This window comes from Conger conger, chromosome 17 (genome assembly GCF_963514075.1).
Source record: "Conger conger chromosome 17, fConCon1.1, whole genome shotgun sequence".
Taxonomy (NCBI): domain Eukaryota; kingdom Metazoa; phylum Chordata; class Actinopteri; order Anguilliformes; family Congridae; genus Conger; species Conger conger.
In genome coordinates, this window is record NC_083776.1 from 40005866 (window position 1) to 40021915 (window position 16050).

The 16050-nt window shown below is 49.7% G+C and overlaps 18 non-coding genes and 9 pseudogenes across 18 annotated transcripts; all 27 read right to left on the reverse strand.

Annotated features, from left to right (window-relative positions):
* Positions 1-576: 576 nt before the first annotated feature.
* Positions 577-695, reverse strand: LOC133117730 (5S ribosomal RNA). Its single transcript, XR_009706271.1, has one exon. It is a non-coding gene; the product is annotated as a 5S ribosomal RNA (ribosomal RNA).
* Positions 696-758: 63 nt separating this feature from the next.
* Positions 759-922, reverse strand: LOC133117670 (U1 spliceosomal RNA). The gene has a single exon (XR_009706214.1). It is a non-coding gene; the product is annotated as a U1 spliceosomal RNA (small nuclear RNA).
* Positions 923-1763: 841 nt separating this feature from the next.
* On the reverse strand, positions 1764-1882 carry LOC133117477 (5S ribosomal RNA). The gene has a single exon (XR_009706102.1). It is a non-coding gene; the product is annotated as a 5S ribosomal RNA (ribosomal RNA).
* A 63-nt stretch (positions 1883-1945) lies between these two features.
* Positions 1946-2109, reverse strand: LOC133117732 (U1 spliceosomal RNA). The gene has a single exon (XR_009706273.1). It is a non-coding gene; the product is annotated as a U1 spliceosomal RNA (small nuclear RNA).
* Positions 2110-2950: 841 nt separating this feature from the next.
* On the reverse strand, positions 2951-3059 carry LOC133117509 (5S ribosomal RNA; annotated as a pseudogene).
* Positions 3060-3122: 63 nt separating this feature from the next.
* LOC133117672 (U1 spliceosomal RNA) lies at positions 3123-3286 on the reverse strand. Its single transcript, XR_009706216.1, has one exon. It is a non-coding gene; the product is annotated as a U1 spliceosomal RNA (small nuclear RNA).
* Positions 3287-4127: 841 nt separating this feature from the next.
* On the reverse strand, positions 4128-4236 carry LOC133117510 (5S ribosomal RNA; annotated as a pseudogene).
* A 63-nt stretch (positions 4237-4299) lies between these two features.
* On the reverse strand, positions 4300-4463 carry LOC133117673 (U1 spliceosomal RNA). Its single transcript, XR_009706217.1, has one exon. It is a non-coding gene; the product is annotated as a U1 spliceosomal RNA (small nuclear RNA).
* An 842-nt stretch (positions 4464-5305) lies between these two features.
* On the reverse strand, positions 5306-5414 carry LOC133117512 (5S ribosomal RNA; annotated as a pseudogene).
* Positions 5415-5477: 63 nt separating this feature from the next.
* Positions 5478-5641, reverse strand: LOC133117674 (U1 spliceosomal RNA). Its single transcript, XR_009706218.1, has one exon. It is a non-coding gene; the product is annotated as a U1 spliceosomal RNA (small nuclear RNA).
* An 841-nt stretch (positions 5642-6482) lies between these two features.
* LOC133117135 (5S ribosomal RNA) lies at positions 6483-6601 on the reverse strand. Its single transcript, XR_009705937.1, has one exon. It is a non-coding gene; the product is annotated as a 5S ribosomal RNA (ribosomal RNA).
* A 63-nt stretch (positions 6602-6664) lies between these two features.
* LOC133117733 (U1 spliceosomal RNA) lies at positions 6665-6828 on the reverse strand. The gene has a single exon (XR_009706274.1). It is a non-coding gene; the product is annotated as a U1 spliceosomal RNA (small nuclear RNA).
* An 842-nt stretch (positions 6829-7670) lies between these two features.
* LOC133117513 (5S ribosomal RNA) lies at positions 7671-7779 on the reverse strand (annotated as a pseudogene).
* Positions 7780-7842: 63 nt separating this feature from the next.
* On the reverse strand, positions 7843-8006 carry LOC133117675 (U1 spliceosomal RNA). The gene has a single exon (XR_009706219.1). It is a non-coding gene; the product is annotated as a U1 spliceosomal RNA (small nuclear RNA).
* An 842-nt stretch (positions 8007-8848) lies between these two features.
* On the reverse strand, positions 8849-8957 carry LOC133117550 (5S ribosomal RNA; annotated as a pseudogene).
* A 63-nt stretch (positions 8958-9020) lies between these two features.
* LOC133117676 (U1 spliceosomal RNA) lies at positions 9021-9184 on the reverse strand. The gene has a single exon (XR_009706220.1). It is a non-coding gene; the product is annotated as a U1 spliceosomal RNA (small nuclear RNA).
* An 841-nt stretch (positions 9185-10025) lies between these two features.
* Positions 10026-10144, reverse strand: LOC133117488 (5S ribosomal RNA). The gene has a single exon (XR_009706103.1). It is a non-coding gene; the product is annotated as a 5S ribosomal RNA (ribosomal RNA).
* Positions 10145-10207: 63 nt separating this feature from the next.
* LOC133117734 (U1 spliceosomal RNA) lies at positions 10208-10371 on the reverse strand. The gene has a single exon (XR_009706275.1). It is a non-coding gene; the product is annotated as a U1 spliceosomal RNA (small nuclear RNA).
* An 842-nt stretch (positions 10372-11213) lies between these two features.
* Positions 11214-11332, reverse strand: LOC133117500 (5S ribosomal RNA). Its single transcript, XR_009706105.1, has one exon. It is a non-coding gene; the product is annotated as a 5S ribosomal RNA (ribosomal RNA).
* A 63-nt stretch (positions 11333-11395) lies between these two features.
* Positions 11396-11559, reverse strand: LOC133117735 (U1 spliceosomal RNA). The gene has a single exon (XR_009706276.1). It is a non-coding gene; the product is annotated as a U1 spliceosomal RNA (small nuclear RNA).
* An 842-nt stretch (positions 11560-12401) lies between these two features.
* LOC133117514 (5S ribosomal RNA) lies at positions 12402-12510 on the reverse strand (annotated as a pseudogene).
* A 63-nt stretch (positions 12511-12573) lies between these two features.
* On the reverse strand, positions 12574-12737 carry LOC133117677 (U1 spliceosomal RNA). Its single transcript, XR_009706221.1, has one exon. It is a non-coding gene; the product is annotated as a U1 spliceosomal RNA (small nuclear RNA).
* Positions 12738-13578: 841 nt separating this feature from the next.
* On the reverse strand, positions 13579-13687 carry LOC133117516 (5S ribosomal RNA; annotated as a pseudogene).
* A 63-nt stretch (positions 13688-13750) lies between these two features.
* LOC133117678 (U1 spliceosomal RNA) lies at positions 13751-13914 on the reverse strand. The gene has a single exon (XR_009706222.1). It is a non-coding gene; the product is annotated as a U1 spliceosomal RNA (small nuclear RNA).
* Positions 13915-14755: 841 nt separating this feature from the next.
* LOC133117517 (5S ribosomal RNA) lies at positions 14756-14864 on the reverse strand (annotated as a pseudogene).
* A 63-nt stretch (positions 14865-14927) lies between these two features.
* On the reverse strand, positions 14928-15091 carry LOC133117679 (U1 spliceosomal RNA). The gene has a single exon (XR_009706223.1). It is a non-coding gene; the product is annotated as a U1 spliceosomal RNA (small nuclear RNA).
* An 842-nt stretch (positions 15092-15933) lies between these two features.
* On the reverse strand, positions 15934-16042 carry LOC133117519 (5S ribosomal RNA; annotated as a pseudogene).
* Positions 16043-16050: the final 8 nt, after the last annotated feature.

Genomic DNA, 16050 nt, shown 5'->3' on the forward strand with positions numbered 1-16050 from the left:
CCCTCAACCGCAAACAGAGCGCATTTCAGTCGCGGTGATGTCACGTCGAACACCAAGCCAGAGCCCTGCCGAAATGCGACACCTAAATGGACAAGTGACCGTGTGCAAGATGCGACGTGAGTTCCAAACGGTTCGTCGGGTGTGCTTGAAAATGGCCTCAAATTAAAGCTGACAGTCTGCACTTGAACTTGGTTGTCGTTGTGTCCTTTCAAACTGAAATCGCTAGAGCGCAGAACCAAAAGAAGAAAAACACGTGCCACTGTCCAATGAAGTGCGGCGCTCACTGTAACTCGGCAATCCTGCTTCATGATAGGCTACAGACGTGTAAGGAAAATGTGCGGTACTCTTGGTGTGAAGTGAATTTGCATTGCACTGATTTAGCCTGTGTTGTGTCTAAAATAGCGCCGTGCGTAATGAATTTGGATGCTAGCCTTGTTCCTTTGCAATGCGCTGCCCAAGTGTCTGGGTAAGACATGAGAAGCATAAACGGGTAATAGACTAAACGATATAGCACTGTGCGCGACGTGTTTTGAACGTTGTGAAACAGCAGCGCCTGTCCAAAAGCATAGTGAAAAAAGCTTACAGCACCTGGTATTCCGAGGCGGTCTCCCATCCAAGTACTAACCGGGCCCGACCCTGCTTAGCTTCCGAGATCAGACGAGATCGGGCGTATTCAGAGTGGTATGGCCGTAAGCGAAGGAAAGGCAGCACAAGGGGGTATTTGCACATTAATCGAGTCTATCGTTTGACCACGTGATCAGGGGAGAGCGCGAACGCAGTCCCCCACTAGCAGAAATTATGCAGTCGAGATTCCCACATTTGAGGAATTCGCAGGGGTCAACACAGCCGGAGTGCAATGGCCGAGCCTCGCCCTGGGTGAACCGCCTTCGTGATCACGGTATCTCCCCTGCCAGGTAAGTATGAGTTGGAATCCGCAAGGGATGGGCCGGACCGCTAGGTGGTACGTTGCACAGTTACGGTTTCTGAGTATTCGGCTAGCAGCCCGTCAAGTCACAATGTCTAGCCGGTTCAAAAGTCTGATTTGCGCTCTTGCGGCTAGCCGCATAAACGATGGCAACCTTTTCATTCATGTACTTCTTTTTTTTCATGTGTTTATTATTTTGGCGTTTTCCCACCGCATTTCAAGGACGACTTTCTGTTTCCCCACAATGCAACAGTGTACATTGCCCTCAACCGCAAACAGAGCGCATTTCTGTCGCGGTGATGTCACGTCGAACACCAAGCCAGAGCCCTGCCGAAATGCGACACCTAAATGGACAAGTGACCGTGTGCAAGATGCGACGTGAGTTCCAAACGGTTCGTCGGGTGTGCTTGAAAATGGCCTCAAATTAAAGCTGACAGTCTGCACTTGAACTTGGTTGTCGTTGTGTCCTTTCAAACTGAAATCGCTAGAGCGCAGAACCAAAAGAAGAAAAACACGTGCCACTGTCCAATGAAGTGCGGCGCTCACTGTAACTCGGCAATCCTGCTTCATGATAGGCTACAGACGTGTAAGGAAAATGTGCGGTACTCTTGGTGTGAAGTGAATTTGCATTGCACTGATTTAGCCTGTGTTGTGTCTAAAATAGCGCCGTACGTAATGAATTTGGATGCTAGCCTTGTTCCTTTGCAATGCGCTGCCCAAGTGTCTGGGTAAGACATGAGAAGCATAAACGGGTAATAGACTAAACGATATAGCACTGTGCGCGACGTGTTTTGAACGTTGTGAAACAGCAGCGCCTGTCCAAAAGCATAGTGAAAAAAGCTTACAGCACCTGGTATTCCCAGGCGGTCTCCCATCCAAGTACTAACCGGGCCCGACCCTGCTTAGCTTCCGAGATCAGACGAGATCGGGCGTATTCAGAGTGGTATGGCCGTAAGCGAAGGAAAGGCAGCACAAGGGGGTATTTGCACATTAATCGAGTCTATCGTTTGACCACGTGATCAGGGGAGAGCGCAAACGCAGTCCCCCACTAGCAGAAATTATGCAGTCGAGATTCCCACATTTGAGGAATTCGCAGGGGTCAACACAGCCGGAGTGCAATGGCCGAGCCTCGCCCTGGGTGAACCGCCTTCGTGATCACGGTATCTCCCCTGCCAGGTAAGTATGAGTTGGAATCCGCAAGGGATGGGCCGGACCGCTAGGTGGTACGTTGCACAGTTACGGTTTCTGAGTATTCGGCTAGCAGCCCGTCAAGTCACAATGTCTAGCCGGTTCAAAAGTCTGATTTGCGCTCTTGCGGCTAGCCGCATAAACGATGGCAACCTTTTCATTCATGTACTTCTTTTTTTTCATGTGTTTATTATTTTGGCGTTTTCCCACCGCATTTCAAGGACGACTTTCTGTTTCCCCACAATGCAACAGTGTACATTGCCCTCAACCGCAAACAGAGCGCATTTCTGTCGCGGTGATGTCACGTCGAACACCAAGCCAGAGCCCTGCCGAAATGCGACACCTAAATGGACAAGTGACCGTGTGCAAGATGCGACGTGAGTTCCAAACGGTTCGTCGGGTGTGCTTGAAAATGGCCTCAAATTAAAGCTGACAGTCTGCACTTGAAATTGGTTGTCGTTGTGTCCTTTCAAACTGAAATCGCTAGAGCGCAGAGCCAAAAGAAGAAAAACACGTGCCACTGTCCAATGAAGTGCGGCGCTCACTGTAACTCGGCAATCCTGCTTCATGATAGGCTACAGACGTGTAAGGAAAATGTGCGGTACTCTTGGTGTGAAGTGAATTTGCATTGCACTGATTTAGCCTGTGTTGTGTCTAAAATAGCGCCGTACGTAATGAATTTGGATGCTAGCCTTGTTCCTTTGCAATGCGCTGCCCAAGTGTCTGGGTAAGACATGAGAAGCATAAACGGGTAATAGACTAAACGATATAGCACTGTGCGCGACGTGTTTTGAACGTTGTGAAACAGCAGCGCCTGTCCAAAAGCATAGTGAAAAAAGCTTACAGCACCTGGTATTCCCAGGCGGTCTCCCATCCAAGTACTAACCGGGCCCGACCCTGCTTAGCTTCCGAGATCAGACGTATTCAGAGTGGTATGGCCGTAAGCGAAGGAAAGGCAGCACAAGGGGGTATTTGCACATTAATCGAGTCTATCATTTGACCACGTGATCAGGGGAGAGCGCGAACGCAGTCCCCCACTAGCAGAAATTATGCAGTCGAGATTCCCACATTTGAGGAATTCGCAGGGGTCAACACAGCCGGAGTGCAATGGCCGAGCCTCGCCCTGGGTGAACCGCCTTCGTGATCACGGTATCTCCCCTGCCAGGTAAGTATGAGTTGGAATCCGCAAGGGATGGGCCGGACCGCTAGGTGGTACGTTGCACAGTTACGGTTTCTGAGTATTCGGCTAGCAGCCCGTCAAGTCACAATGTCTAGCCGGTTCAAAAGTCTGATTTGCGCTCTTGCGGCTAGCCGCATAAACGATGGCAACCTTTTCATTCATGTACTTCTTTTTTTTCATGTGTTTATTATTTTGGCGTTTTCCCACCGCATTTCAAGGACGACTTTCTGTTTCCCCACAATGCAACAGTGTACATCGCCCTCAACCGCAAACAGAGCGCATTTCAGTCGCGGTGATGTCACGTCGAACACCAAGCCAGAGCCCTGCCGAAATGCGACACCTAAATGGACAAGTGACCGTGTGCAAGATGCGACGTGAGTTCCAAACGGTTCGTCGGGTGTGCTTGAAAATGGCCTCAAATTAAAGCTGACAGTCTGCACTTGAACTTGGTTGTCGTTGTGTCCTTTCAAACTGAAATCGCTAGAGCGCAGAGCCAAAAGAAGAAAAACACGTGCCACTGTCCAATGAAGTGCGGCGCTCACTGTAACTCGGCAATCCTGCTTCATGATAGGCTACAGACGTGTAAGGAAAATGTGCGGTACTCTTGGTGTGAAGTGAATTTGCATTGCACTGATTTAGCCTGTGTTGTGTCTAAAATAGCGCCGTACGTAATGAATTTGGATGCTAGCCTTGTTCCTTTGCAATGCGCTGCCCAAGTGTCTGGGTAAGACATGAGAAGCATAAACGGGTAATAGACTAAACGATATAGCACTGTGCGCGACGTGTTTTGAACGTTGTGAAACAGCAGCGCCTGTCCAAAAGCATAGTGAAAAAAGCTTACAGCACCTGGTATTCCCAGGCGGTCTCCCATCCAAGTACTAACCGGGCCCGACCCTGCTTAGCTTCCGAGATCAGACGTATTCAGAGTGGTATGGCCGTAAGCGAAGGAAAGGCAGCACAAGGGGGTATTTGCACATTAATCGAGTCTATCATTTGACCACGTGATCAGGGGAGAGCGCGAACGCAGTCCCCCACTAGCAGAAATTATGCAGTCGAGATTCCCACATTTGAGGAATTCGCAGGGGTCAACACAGCCGGAGTGCAATGGCCGAGCCTCGCCCTGGGTGAACCGCCTTCGTGATCACGGTATCTCCCCTGCCAGGTAAGTATGAGTTGGAATCCGCAAGGGATGGGCCGGACCGCTAGGTGGTACGTTGCACAGTTACGGTTTCTGAGTATTCGGCTAGCAGCCCGTCAAGTCACAATGTCTAGCCGGTTCAAAAGTCTGATTTGCGCTCTTGCGGCTAGCCGCATAAACGATGGCAACCTTTTCATTCATGTACTTCTTTTTTTTTCATTTGTTTATTATTTTGGCGTTTTCCCACCGCATTTCAAGGACGACTTTCTGTTTCCCCACAATGCAACAGTGTACATTGCCCTCAACCGCAAACAGAGCGCATTTCTGTCGCGGTGATGTCACGTCGAACACCAAGCCAGAGCCCTGCCGAAATGCGACACCTAAATGGACAAGTGACCGTGTGCAAGATGCGACGTGAGTTCCAAACGGTTCGTCGGGTGTGCTTGAAAATGGCCTCAAATTAAAGCTGACAGTCTGCACTTGAACTTGGTTGTCGTTGTGTCCTTTCAAACTGAAATCGCTAGAGCGCAGAGCCAAAAGAAGAAAAACACGTGCCACTGTCCAATGAAGTGCGGCGCTCACTGTAACTCGGCAATCCTGCTTCATGATAGGCTACAGACGTGTAAGGAAAATGTGCGGTACTCTTGGTGTGAAGTGAATTTGCATTGCACTGATTTAGCCTGTGTTGTGTCTAAAATAGCGCCGTACGTAATGAATTTCGATGCTAGCCTTGTTCCTTTGCAATGCGCTGCCCAAGTGTCTGGGTAAGACATGAGAAGCATAAACGGGTAATAGACTAAACGATATAGCACTGTGCGCGACGTGTTTTGAACGTTGTGAAACAGCAGCGCCTGTCCAAAAGCATAGTGAAAAAAGCTTACAGCACCTGGTATTCCCAGGCGGTCTCCCATCCAAGTACTAACCGGGCCCGACCCTGCTTAGCTTCCGAGATCAGACGTATTCAGAGTGGTATGGCCGTAAGCGAAGGAAAGGCAGCACAAGGGGGTATTTGCACATTAATCGAGTCTATCGTTTGACCACGTGATCAGGGGAGAGCGCGAACGCAGTCCCCCACTAGCAGAAATTATGCAGTCGAGATTCCCACATTTGAGGAATTCGCAGGGGTCAACACAGCCGGAGTGCAATGGCCGAGCCTCGCCCTGGGTGAACCGCCTTCGTGATCACGGTATCTCCCCTGCCAGGTAAGTATGAGTTGGAATCCGCAAGGGATGGGCCGGACCGCTAGGTGGTACGTTGCACAGTTACGGTTTCTGAGTATTCGGCTAGCAGCCCGTCAAGTCACAATGTCTAGCCGGTTCAAAAGTCTGATTTGCGCTCTTGCGGCTAGCCGCATAAACGATGGCAACCTTTTCATTCATGTACTTCTTTTTTTTCATGTGTTTATTATTTTGGCGTTTTCCCACCGCATTTCAAGGACGACTTTCTGTTTCCCCACAATGCAACAGTGTACATTGCCCTCAACCGCAAACAGAGCGCATTTCTGTCGCGGTGATGTCACGTCGAACACCAAGCCAGAGCCCTGCCGAAATGCGACACCTAAATGGACAAGTGACCGTGTGCAAGATGCGACGTGAGTTCCAAACGGTTCGTCGGGTGTGCTTGAAAATGGCCTCAAATTAAAGCTGACAGTCTGCACTTGAACTTGGTTGTCGTTGTGTCCTTTCAAACTGAAATCGCTAGAGCGCAGAACCAAAAGAAGAAAAACACGTGCCACTGTCCAATGAAGTGCGGCGCTCACTGTAACTCGGCAATCCTGCTTCATGATAGGCTACAGACGTGTAAGGAAAATGTGCGGTACTCTTGGTGTGAAGTGAATTTGCATTGCACTGATTTAGCCTGTGTTGTGTCTAAAATAGCGCCGTACGTAATGAATTTGGATGCTAGCCTTGTTCCTTTGCAATGCGCTGCCCAAGTGTCTGGGTAAGACATGAGAAGCATAAACGGGTAATAGACTAAACGATATAGCACTGTGCGCGACGTGTTTTGAACGTTGTGAAACAGCAGCGCCTGTCCAAAAGCATAGTGAAAAAAGCTTACAGCACCTGGTATTCCCAGGCGGTCTCCCATCCAAGTACTAACCGGGCCCGACCCTGCTTAGCTTCCGAGATCAGACGAGATCAGACGTATTCAGAGTGGTATGGCCGTAAGCGAAGGAAAGGCAGCACAAGGGGGTATTTGCACATTAATCGAGTCTATCGTTTGACCACGTGATCAGGGGAGAGCGCAAACGCAGTCCCCCACTAGCAGAAATTATGCAGTCGAGATTCCCACATTTGAGGAATTCGCAGGGGTCAACACAGCCGGAGTGCAATGGCCGAGCCTCGCCCTGGGTGAACCGCCTTCGTGATCACGGTATCTCCCCTGCCAGGTAAGTATGAGTTGGAATCCGCAAGGGATGGGCCGGACCGCTAGGTGGTACGTTGCACAGTTACGGTTTCTGAGTATTCGGCTAGCAGCCCGTCAAGTCACAATGTCTAGCCGGTTCAAAAGTCTGATTTGCGCTCTTGCGGCTAGCCGCATAAACGATGGCAACCTTTTCATTCATGTACTTCTTTTTTTTTCATGTGTTTATTATTTTGGCGTTTTCCCACCGCATTTCAAGGACGACTTTCTGTTTCCCCACAATGCAACAGTGTACATTGCCCTCAACCGCAAACAGAGCGCATTTCTGTCGCGGTGATGTCACGTCGAACACCAAGCCAGAGCCCTGCCGAAATGCGACACCTAAATGGACAAGTGACCGTGTGCAAGATGCGACGTGAGTTCCAAACGGTTCGTCGGGTGTGCTTGAAAATGGCCTCAAATTAAAGCTGACAGTCTGCACTTGAACTTGGTTGTCGTTGTGTCCTTTCAAACTGAAATCGCTAGAGCGCAGAGCCAAAAGAAGAAAAACACGTGCCACTGTCCAATGAAGTGCGGCGCTCACTGTAACTCGGCAATCCTGCTTCATGATAGGCTACAGACGTGTAAGGAAAATGTGCGGTACTCTTGGTGTGAAGTGAATTTGCATTGCACTGATTTAGCCTGTGTTGTGTCTAAAATAGCGCCGTACGTAATGAATTTGGATGCTAGCCTTGTTCCTTTGCAATGCGCTGCCCAAGTGTCTGGGTAAGACATGAGAAGCATAAACGGGTAATAGACTAAACGATATAGCACTGTGCGCGACGTGTTTTGAACGTTGTGAAACAGCAGCGCCTGTCCAAAAGCATAGTGAAAAAAGCTTACAGCACCTGGTATTCCCAGGCGGTCTCCCATCCAAGTACTAACCGGGCCCGACCCTGCTTAGCTTCCGAGATCAGACGTATTCAGAGTGGTATGGCCGTAAGCGAAGGAAAGGCAGCACAAGGGGGTATTTGCACATTAATCGAGTCTATCATTTGACCACGTGATCAGGGGAGAGCGCGAACGCAGTCCCCCACTAGCAGAAATTATGCAGTCGAGATTCCCACATTTGAGGAATTCGCAGGGGTCAACACAGCCGGAGTGCAATGGCCGAGCCTCGCCCTGGGTGAACCGCCTTCGTGATCACGGTATCTCCCCTGCCAGGTAAGTATGAGTTGGAATCCGCAAGGGATGGGCCGGACCGCTAGGTGGTACGTTGCACAGTTACGGTTTCTGAGTATTCGGCTAGCAGCCCGTCAAGTCACAATGTCTAGCCGGTTCAAAAGTCTGATTTGCGCTCTTGCGGCTAGCCGCATAAACGATGGCAACCTTTTCATTCATGTACTTCTTTTTTTTTCATGTGTTTATTATTTTGGCGTTTTCCCACCGCATTTCAAGGACGACTTTCTGTTTCCCCACAATGCAACAGTGTACATTGCCCTCAACCGCAAACAGAGCGCATTTCTGTCGCGGTGATGTCACGTCGAACACCAAGCCAGAGCCCTGCCGAAATGCGACACCTAAATGGACAAGTGACCGTGTGCAAGATGCGACGTGAGTTCCAAACGGTTCGTCGGGTGTGCTTGAAAATGGCCTCAAATTAAAGCTGACAGTCTGCACTTGAACTTGGTTGTCGTTGTGTCCTTTCAAACTGAAATCGCTAGAGCGCAGAGCCAAAAGAAGAAAAACACGTGCCACTGTCCAATGAAGTGCGGCGCTCACTGTAACTCGGCAATCCTGCTTCATGATAGGCTACAGACGTGTAAGGAAAATGTGCGGTACTCTTGGTGTGAAGTGAATTTGCATTGCACTGATTTAGCCTGTGTTGTGTCTAAAATAGCGCCGTACGTAATGAATTTCGATGCTAGCCTTGTTCCTTTGCAATGCGCTGCCCAAGTGTCTGGGTAAGACATGAGAAGCATAAACGGGTAATAGACTAAACGATATAGCACTGTGCGCGACGTGTTTTGAACGTTGTGAAACAGCAGCGCCTGTCCAAAAGCATAGTGAAAAAAGCTTACAGCACCTGGTATTCCCAGGCGGTCTCCCATCCAAGTACTAACCGGGCCCGACCCTGCTTAGCTTCCGAGATCAGACGTATTCAGAGTGGTATGGCTGTAAGCGAAGGAAAGGCAGCACAAGGGGGTATTTGCACATTAATCGAGTCTATCGTTTGACCACGTGATCAGGGGAGAGCGCGAACGCAGTCCCCCACTAGCAGAAATTATGCAGTCGAGATTCCCACATTTGAGGAATTCGCAGGGGTCAACACAGCCGGAGTGCAATGGCCGAGCCTCGCCCTGGGTGAACCGCCTTCGTGATCACGGTATCTCCCCTGCCAGGTAAGTATGAGTTGGAATCCGCAAGGGATGGGCCGGACCGCTAGGTGGTACGTTGCACAGTTACGGTTTCTGAGTATTCGGCTAGCAGCCCGTCAAGTCACAATGTCTAGCCGGTTCAAAAGTCTGATTTGCGCTCTTGCGGCTAGCCGCATAAACGATGGCAACCTTTTCATTCATGTACTTCTTTTTTTTCATGTGTTTATTATTTTGGCGTTTTCCCACCGCATTTCAAGGACGACTTTCTGTTTCCCCACAATGCAACAGTGTACATTGCCCTCAACCGCAAACAGAGCGCATTTCTGTCGCGGTGATGTCACGTCGAACACCAAGCCAGAGCCCTGCCGAAATGCGACACCTAAATGGACAAGTGACCGTGTGCAAGATGCGACGTGAGTTCCAAACGGTTCGTCGGGTGTGCTTGAAAATGGCCTCAAATTAAAGCTGACAGTCTGCACTTGAACTTGGTTGTCGTTGTGTCCTTTCAAACTGAAATCGCTAGAGCGCAGAACCAAAAGAAGAAAAACACGTGCCACTGTCCAATGAAGTGCGGCGCTCACTGTAACTCGGCAATCCTGCTTCATGATAGGCTACAGACGTGTAAGGAAAATGTGCGGTACTCTTGGTGTGAAGTGAATTTGCATTGCACTGATTTAGCCTGTGTTGTGTCTAAAATAGCGCCGTACGTAATGAATTTGGATGCTAGCCTTGTTCCTTTGCAATGCGCTGCCCAAGTGTCTGGGTAAGACATGAGAAGCATAAACGGGTAATAGACTAAACGATATAGCACTGTGCGCGACGTGTTTTGAACGTTGTGAAACAGCAGCGCCTGTCCAAAAGCATAGTGAAAAAAGCTTACAGCACCTGGTATTCCCAGGCGGTCTCCCATCCAAGTACTAACCGGGCCCGACCCTGCTTAGCTTCCGAGATCAGACGAGATCGGGCGTATTCAGAGTGGTATGGCCGTAAGCGAAGGAAAGGCAGCACAAGGGGGTATTTGCACATTAATCGAGTCTATCGTTTGACCACGTGATCAGGGGAGAGCGCAAACGCAGTCCCCCACTAGCAGAAATTATGCAGTCGAGATTCCCACATTTGAGGAATTCGCAGGGGTCAACACAGCCGGAGTGCAATGGCCGAGCCTCGCCCTGGGTGAACCGCCTTCGTGATCACGGTATCTCCCCTGCCAGGTAAGTATGAGTTGGAATCCGCAAGGGATGGGCCGGACCGCTAGGTGGTACGTTGCACAGTTACGGTTTCTGAGTATTCGGCTAGCAGCCCGTCAAGTCACAATGTCTAGCCGGTTCAAAAGTCTGATTTGCGCTCTTGCGGCTAGCCGCATAAACGATGGCAACCTTTTCATTCATGTACTTCTTTTTTTTTCATGTGTTTATTATTTTGGCGTTTTCCCACCGCATTTCAAGGACGACTTTCTGTTTCCCCACAATGCAACAGTGTACATTGCCCTCAACCGCAAACAGAGCGCATTTCTGTCGCGGTGATGTCACGTCGAACACCAAGCCAGAGCCCTGCCGAAATGCGACACCTAAATGGACAAGTGACCGTGTGCAAGATGCGACGTGAGTTCCAAACGGTTCGTCGGGTGTGCTTGAAAATGGCCTCAAATTAAAGCTGACAGTCTGCACTTGAACTTGGTTGTCGTTGTGTCCTTTCAAACTGAAATCGCTAGAGCGCAGAGCCAAAAGAAGAAAAACACGTGCCACTGTCCAATGAAGTGCGGCGCTCACTGTAACTCGGCAATCCTGCTTCATGATAGGCTACAGACGTGTAAGGAAAATGTGCGGTACTCTTGGTGTGAAGTGAATTTGCATTGCACTGATTTAGCCTGTGTTGTGTCTAAAATAGCGCCGTACGTAATGAATTTCGATGCTAGCCTTGTTCCTTTGCAATGCGCTGCCCAAGTGTCTGGGTAAGACATGAGAAGCATAAACGGGTAATAGACTAAACGATATAGCACTGTGCGCGACGTGTTTTGAACGTTGTGAAACAGCAGCGCCTGTCCAAAAGCATAGTGAAAAAAGCTTACAGCACCTGGTATTCCCAGGCGGTCTCCCATCCAAGTACTAACCGGGCCCGACCCTGCTTAGCTTCCGAGATCAGACGAGATCGGGCGTATTCAGAGTGGTATGGCCGTAAGCGAAGGAAAGGCAGCACAAGGGGGTATTTGCACATTAATCGAGTCTATCGTTTGACCACGTGATCAGGGGAGAGCGCAAACGCAGTCCCCCACTAGCAGAAATTATGCAGTCGAGATTCCCACATTTGAGGAATTCGCAGGGGTCAACACAGCCGGAGTGCAATGGCCGAGCCTCGCCCTGGGTGAACCGCCTTCGTGATCACGGTATCTCCCCTGCCAGGTAAGTATGAGTTGGAATCCGCAAGGGATGGGCCGGACCGCTAGGTGGTACGTTGCACAGTTACGGTTTCTGAGTATTCGGCTAGCAGCCCGTCAAGTCACAATGTCTAGCCGGTTCAAAAGTCTGATTTGCGCTCTTGCGGCTAGCCGCATAAACGATGGCAACCTTTTCATTCATGTACTTCTTTTTTTTTCATGTGTTTATTATTTTGGCGTTTTCCCACCGCATTTCAAGGACGACTTTCTGTTTCCCCACAATGCAACAGTGTACATTGCCCTCAACCGCAAACAGAGCGCATTTCTGTCGCGGTGATGTCACGTCGAACACCAAGCCAGAGCCCTGCCGAAATGCGACACCTAAATGGACAAGTGACCGTGTGCAAGATGCGACGTGAGTTCCAAACGGTTCGTCGGGTGTGCTTGAAAATGGCCTCAAATTAAAGCTGACAGTCTGCACTTGAACTTGGTTGTCGTTGTGTCCTTTCAAACTGAAATCGCTAGAGCGCAGAGCCAAAAGAAGAAAAACACGTGCCACTGTCCAATGAAGTGCGGCGCTCACTGTAACTCGGCAATCCTGCTTCATGATAGGCTACAGACGTGTAAGGAAAATGTGCGGTACTCTTGGTGTGAAGTGAATTTGCATTGCACTGATTTAGCCTGTGTTGTGTCTAAAATAGCGCCGTACGTAATGAATTTGGATGCTAGCCTTGTTCCTTTGCAATGCGCTGCCCAAGTGTCTGGGTAAGACATGAGAAGCATAAACGGGTAATAGACTAAACGATATAGCACTGTGCGCGACGTGTTTTGAACGTTGTGAAACAGCAGCGCCTGTCCAAAAGCATAGTGAAAAAAGCTTACAGCACCTGGTATTCCCAGGCGGTCTCCCATCCAAGTACTAACCGGGCCCGACCCTGCTTAGCTTCCGAGATCAGACGTATTCAGAGTGGTATGGCCGTAAGCGAAGGAAAGGCAGCACAAGGGGGTATTTGCACATTAATCGAGTCTATCATTTGACCACGTGATCAGGGGAGAGCGCGAACGCAGTCCCCCACTAGCAGAAATTATGCAGTCGAGATTCCCACATTTGAGGAATTCGCAGGGGTCAACACAGCCGGAGTGCAATGGCCGAGCCTCGCCCTGGGTGAACCGCCTTCGTGATCACGGTATCTCCCCTGCCAGGTAAGTATGAGTTGGAATCCGCAAGGGATGGGCCGGACCGCTAGGTGGTACGTTGCACAGTTACGGTTTCTGAGTATTCGGCTAGCAGCCCGTCAAGTCACAATGTCTAGCCGGTTCAAAAGTCTGATTTGCGCTCTTGCGGCTAGCCGCATAAACGATGGCAACCTTTTCATTCATGTACTTCTTTTTTTTCATGTGTTTATTATTTTGGCGTTTTCCCACCGGATTTCAAGGACGACTTTCTGTTTCCCCACAATGCAACAGTGTACATTGCCCTCAACCGCAAACAGAGCGCATTTCTGTCGCGGTGATGTCACGTCGAACACCAAGCCAGAGCCCTGCCGAAATGCGACACCTAAATGGACAAGTGACCGTGTGCAAGATGCGACGTGAGTTCCAAACGGTTCGTCGGGTGTGCTTGAAAATGGCCTCAAATTAAAGCTGACAGTCTGCACTTGAAATTGGTTGTCGTTGTGTCCTTTCAAACTGAAATCGCTAGAGCGCAGAGCCAAAAGAAGAAAAACACGTGCCACTGTCCAATGAAGTGCGGCGCTCACTGTAACTCGGCAATCCTGCTTCATGATAGGCTACAGACGTGTAAGGAAAATGTGCGGTACTCTTGGTGTGAAGTGAATTTGCATTGCACTGATTTAGCCTGTGTTGTGTCTAAAATAGCGCCGTACGTAATGAATTTGGATGCTAGCCTTGTTCCTTTGCAATGCGCTGCCCAAGTGTCTGGGTAAGACATGAGAAGCATAAACGGGTAATAGACTAAACGATATAGCACTGTGCGCGACGTGTTTTGAACGTTGTGAAACAGCAGCGCCTGTCCAAAAGCATAGTGAAAAAAGCTTACAGCACCTGGTATTCCCAGGCGGTCTCCCATCCAAGTACTAACCGGGCCCGACCCTGCTTAGCTTCCGAGATCAGACGTATTCAGAGTGGTATGGCCGTAAGCGAAGGAAAGGCAGCACAAGGGGGTATTTGCACATTAATCGAGTCTATCATTTGACCACGTGATCAGGGGAGAGCGCGAACGCAGTCCCCCACTAGCAGAAATTATGCAGTCGAGATTCCCACATTTGAGGAATTCGCAGGGGTCAACACAGCCGGAGTGCAATGGCCGAGCCTCGCCCTGGGTGAACCGCCTTCGTGATCACGGTATCTCCCCTGCCAGGTAAGTATGAGTTGGAATCCGCAAGGGATGGGCCGGACCGCTAGGTGGTACGTTGCACAGTTACGGTTTCTGAGTATTCGGCTAGCAGCCCGTCAAGTCACAATGTCTAGCCGGTTCAAAAGTCTGATTTGCGCTCTTGCGGCTAGCCGCATAAACGATGGCAACCTTTTCATTCATGTACTTCTTTTTTTTCATGTGTTTATTATTTTGGCGTTTTCCCACCGCATTTCAAGGACGACTTTCTGTTTCCCCACAATGCAACAGTGTACATCGCCCTCAACCGCAAACAGAGCGCATTTCAGTCGCGGTGATGTCACGTCGAACACCAAGCCAGAGCCCTGCCGAAATGCGACACCTAAATGGACAAGTGACCGTGTGCAAGATGCGACGTGAGTTCCAAACGGTTCGTCGGGTGTGCTTGAAAATGGCCTCAAATTAAAGCTGACAGTCTGCACTTGAACTTGGTTGTCGTTGTGTCCTTTCAAACTGAAATCGCTAGAGCGCAGAGCCAAAAGAAGAAAAACACGTGCCACTGTCCAATGAAGTGCGGCGCTCACTGTAACTCGGCAATCCTGCTTCATGATAGGCTACAGACGTGTAAGGAAAATGTGCGGTACTCTTGGTGTGAAGTGAATTTGCATTGCACTGATTTAGCCTGTGTTGTGTCTAAAATAGCGCCGTACGTAATGAATTTGGATGCTAGCCTTGTTCCTTTGCAATGCGCTGCCCAAGTGTCTGGGTAAGACATGAGAAGCATAAACGGGTAATAGACTAAACGATATAGCACTGTGCGCGACGTGTTTTGAACGTTGTGAAACAGCAGCGCCTGTCCAAAAGCATAGTGAAAAAAGCTTACAGCACCTGGTATTCCCAGGCGGTCTCCCATCCAAGTACTAACCGGGCCCGACCCTGCTTAGCTTCCGAGATCAGACGTATTCAGAGTGGTATGGCCGTAAGCGAAGGAAAGGCAGCACAAGGGGGTATTTGCACATTAATCGAGTCTATCATTTGACCACGTGATCAGGGGAGAGCGCGAACGCAGTCCCCCACTAGCAGAAATTATGCAGTCGAGATTCCCACATTTGAGGAATTCGCAGGGGTCAACACAGCCGGAGTGCAATGGCCGAGCCTCGCCCTGGGTGAACCGCCTTCGTGATCACGGTATCTCCCCTGCCAGGTAAGTATGAGTTGGAATCCGCAAGGGATGGGCCGGACCGCTAGGTGGTACGTTGCACAGTTACGGTTTCTGAGTATTCGGCTAGCAGCCCGTCAAGTCACAATGTCTAGCCGGTTCAAAAGTCTGATTTGCGCTCTTGCGGCTAGCCGCATAAACGATGGCAACCTTTTCATTCATGTACTTCTTTTTTTTTCATGTGTTTATTATTTTGGCGTTTTCCCACCGCATTTCAAGGACGACTTTCTGTTTCCCCACAATGCAACAGTGTACATTGCCCTCAACCGCAAACAGAGCGCATTTCTGTCGCGGTGATGTCACGTCGAACACCAAGCCAGAGCCCTGCCGAAATGCGACACCTAAATGGACAAGTGACCGTGTGCAAGATGCGACGTGAGTTCCAAACGGTTCGTCGGGTGTGCTTGAAAATGGCCTCAAATTAAAGCTGACAGTCTGCACTTGAACTTGGTTGTCGTTGTGTCCTTTCAAACTGAAATCGCTAGAGCGCAGAGCCAAAAGAAGAAAAACACGTGCCACTGTCCAATGAAGTGCGGCGCTCACTGTAACTCGGCAATCCTGCTTCATGATAGGCTACAGACGTGTAAGGAAAATGTGCGGTACTCTTGGTGTGAAGTGAATTTGCATTGCACTGATTTAGCCTGTGTTGTGTCTAAAATAGCGCCGTACGTAATGAATTTGGATGCTAGCCTTGTTCCTTTGCAATGCGCTGCCCAAGTGTCTGGGTAAGACATGAGAAGCATAAACGGGTAATAGACTAAACGATATAGCACTGTGCGCGACGTGTTTTGAACGTTGTGAAACAGCAGCGCCTGTCCAAAAGCATAGTGAAAAAAGCTTACAGCACCTGGTATTCCCAGGCGGTCTCCCATCCAAGTACTAACCGGGCCCGACCCTGCTTAGCTTCCGAGATCAGACGTATTCAGAGTGGTATGGCCGTAAGCGAAGGAAA